Source organism: Amblyomma mixtum, chromosome 3, assembly GCF_055824585.1.
Source record: "Amblyomma mixtum isolate Tamu chromosome 3, ASM5582458v1, whole genome shotgun sequence".
Taxonomy (NCBI): Eukaryota; Metazoa; Arthropoda; class Arachnida; order Ixodida; family Ixodidae; genus Amblyomma; species Amblyomma mixtum.
Window position 1 is genome coordinate 255,592,737 of NC_143014.1, and position 3,745 is coordinate 255,596,481.

The window sequence follows — 3,745 nt, forward strand, 5'->3', positions numbered from 1 at the left end:
GATTTTCGAAAAAACGCTTACATTTCCCGGACGGCCCCAGTGGCATTACGGATGTCGAAAAGAGTGCACGAATCACAGACAGCCAGGTTCAGGCAGTGTTTAGCGCAGCGGCTACGCAACGCGGCTGGGTGCTCTTGAAGAATAACTGCCACTCCATTCAAACGGCTACCAATGTCTTCTGGGTCTTGTTTTAGGTGCCCTCTGGTTTCCGATTTGAAAACATGCGCTCGGAGATAAAAAAAATGCCCTCCGTCGAGCCGGATTCGAACCAGCGACCTATGGATGTCAGTAGCACGAAACCTCTACAGTCCACCGCTCTACCAACTGAGCTATCGACGGCGACGGATTCGAAACCGGTTTCTTTGCCTCAATTATGGCGTGTAACGCCCCAATTTATTCAGAAGTCATCGTGCCAGATTATAGATTACGTTTACCCTTGACGGGACAATGCCCTCCGGTGGCTTGCGCTCCAATTTACTATCGTCGCGTTATGCATCAGGAGATTCTTTGTCGTTTTGCTTTGTCTTGTTAGGTTTATTAGACATTTATGTTTGTCCTATTTTCTTGATTTATTTTCATCACATTGCAGCGGTTGTCATTATACATTCAATTATGCTTTTTTCACAAGCACATGACAAATACAAATGTAGGTTTGAACCTGGCCGTTATTTATAGCCGTATCAGCTTTTAGAATTTCTAAAACGCAATTACCCCCACGCTGCGGGTAGACAGATGCTTTCCATCGAGCGAACCATTCAAAAATAACGGCATCCTTGGCGCGCGCACTGCACCGCCCACCAGTTGAACTCGCGCCATAGCTCACGTACACGAGAACTTCTCTCTCCAGTCTGGTATGGAGCAGCGAGCAAAGACGTGCGCCGCACCGTTGCTAGGTTGACCACCCTGCGCGGACGGGACAATAAAGTCTATGTGGCCCGTCGGCCATGCAGTAGCCCATACTGCTGGGCGTTACATGTAGCGCATGGTGCAAAGACGCGCGACTTTTAAAAGGCTCGCGAAAACCTCACAATTTTTTTGGCCACAGCGCCCTGGGTAAGGACGTTTTCGAAATTCTAAAAACTGGTAGGGCTATAGGCCGAATGCGCTGCGTCGCTGCCGGCCGCCATCTGCTGCTTAAATAGTACACATAGCGCCCTCTGTGGACAGCAGCCGAACAAGGCGTCTGTTCCCGCACTCTGCCCGCCGCGTCGTCAGCCGGTCACCGCCATGGCGCAGCGCGGTACAGCCCTGAGTGCTAGGCGAAAAAGGGTCACTTCGGTATACTGTTGGCGCGTGCGGATGCCATAAACGCTGCGCCAATACTGCCAGGTAGCTTCCAAAAGTGGGTTTTATCGATTCCCGTGGAGGACGAGCGGAGAGAACGCTGGATCAGAGTGGTTCAGCGTGCAAGATCGACAAAGCCTTCGTTTGTTTCGGAGCTTTCCGGTTCTTCGCGTTTCCGGTAAAAATTGCAAAGTAGTCGCTTTTTTTTTTTGTCATCGAAAGCCCGGATGGAGATTTGTGGCAACCGGTGCGGGGCCCAACACGCATCTGCAGCGCCCATATCGTGGGAAATCGCAAAAGCACCATCGCCAATATCAGCCTGCTTACGTGCCAAGCATATTTCTGTCGTACTACGGAAGGTGTGACGGCGCCTTACCGGAATCAGAACTGGACAGATTCGGCAGGTGTGCACTACAGAGGGGCTAGTGATGTGCCGTTTAAGTTCATGCGGGAGAAAAAGCTCTGTTATCTTTTTCGTTTTTGTACAACGCTCCAGCGCATGTGTCGTTCTTTCTCCCCCTCTTGTTTGTTTCTTTATATTCCTTCGCACTCGAGGTGAATAAACATTTGGAAGTTGCGCCTGTCCGTCTCGCTTGCTGTGGTTGTCCTTTTCGGCGCTGCTTTTTGTTCGGAGCTCTGATTTTGTACTCTTACACTCCTAACTTTGTTTAACTTACGTTGCAAAGTTTGTTTTTCTTTTTTGGCTGGGTTGCACACGGCTCACACAGTTTAGGTTGTGCTGTGCACTAACATGGTTGCTCGCCCAAATTTTCTACAGCTCAGCGACGAAGCGAGTCGCTTCCAGCGGCGGCAACCCAAGCTGCAGGAGGTAGCTGCTGATGAAAACATCCTCTTCCCTACAACGCCGTCTGCCAGGGCTTCAAATGCGCTCGTCCTGGTTTTAATCCGATGTGCTGCGGAGCTTGTCACTCGGAGGTGTCTTTCTAGATGCCACCTGTAATAAATCACGCATCAAATTGCTATACAGGGAAACTAAGAGGTCGCACGTCAAGTGTAAAACATTAACAAACCTGTTCATAGCTGCTTGACCTTTGCTTACTAAAGCAATCTCGACCTTTTCGTCAAGATTTTTCCACACACACTTCTCTTGAAGGGTTGTTTTCTTTGGTGGACAGTGCTGAGCACATCGCACATTTTCAGCTTTAGGGGTGACACAGATACCACCTCAAACGCACTGAACAAGTTTCGCTCGTTTTTTTTTTAAATCCTCCTTATCAGGTGGGCGTTTGGGGGTCCTGTAGTCTCAACAACATCTGAAGGTGGCGTTCCTTGCTCTTTGATCTTGACAATTTCATGATCAAGAACATGCCTGAATGCGCATCTGAGGTCCGGAAACTGAGCGTGAACGACGGCCGGGTCGAGTTCCTGCCGTACGGGCGTTGGCAGAGGCCGTCCTAGGTGAAAGTTATTGAAAACGCATTAAATTTGATTATTGTGGTGAGAAAAATCAATCACTCTTACTTAGAAAGAGGTCCTTGACCAATTTCTTCGTGTCGAGTGTTGGGCGGGATGGCGGCTTGTTCCACGCACATGGCAGTTCCGTGCACGACGTATGGTGGTGGTTGTTTATGTGAACAGCCAGCGCCGCAGCGTGCTTGCATGAGCCCTCAGGATCTTCCGATCGCCTCCCAAAAGCTGAGGAACCATATTAAGAGCTCAGGCACGTGCGCACGTGTTAGCTAAAACCAAGGTGCTTACCTGTGCACGTCGTAATCGACGCTCGTCAATTCCGCCACGCATTTTCCTATGATGTCTGACGGCCCCATGACGATAGAAAGCTCTTCTCGGACGCTGTAAACATGCTGCGCGTTAAACAATTGTTTGCCAAGTTTTACGCTGCTGCCTTAAAACGTTTTAAGGTTTTTTTGCTGCCTTAAAACGTGCTGCCTTCTACGTTTTAAATCCGCCTGCAGCCGCAGAAGAGCACGCAGCTATGGCTTTGCGTTGCCATTCTTCCAATGGTGGAACAGACCAGAACAGACGGCTACCAGCCGGTTCGGCCGCAGGTGGCGCTTCATATTCCTGATCGGTAGCTCCCTCATACCAGCGCGCGAGGCGGATACTCAAACAAGTTTTGTTCGTGTATGGCATTCTGACTGCCGCTTGCAATCCGCGTGCTTCGGAGATTCGGCTGGTAATCGCTGGGCGCGATAGCCGCACATAACTACGAGTAAACGAACGTCACTCTTTGTATCGGCGTCATTACAACGTGAAAGAGGTGAAATCTTTGTTTGCGACACGGTGACACTGCAAGCTCGCGAGCTGGCGCAGCAACCTCGATCCCTAGAGAGCTAGCGCACTAATTTTTGCACCGTGCACTGTGTTTTCAGATGCCGCCACAAAGAGAGACTACCCTAAGGCCTCAGTATTTTTCAAAGGTAACGTAATGTAACCCTCTCCTGGTCGTTTCCTCCTGTTTTACGACCTTCGTTCCAGCTTC

General features: G+C 50.0%; 1 non-coding gene across 1 annotated transcript; it reads right to left on the reverse strand.

The window, feature by feature from the left end:
- Nucleotides 1-248: 248 nt before the first annotated feature.
- On the reverse strand, nt 249-339 carry TRNAY-GUA (transfer RNA tyrosine (anticodon GUA)). The gene is given in 2 exon segments: nt 249-284; nt 303-339. It is a non-coding gene; the product is annotated as a tRNA-Tyr (tRNA).
- Nucleotides 340-3,745: the final 3,406 nt, after the last annotated feature.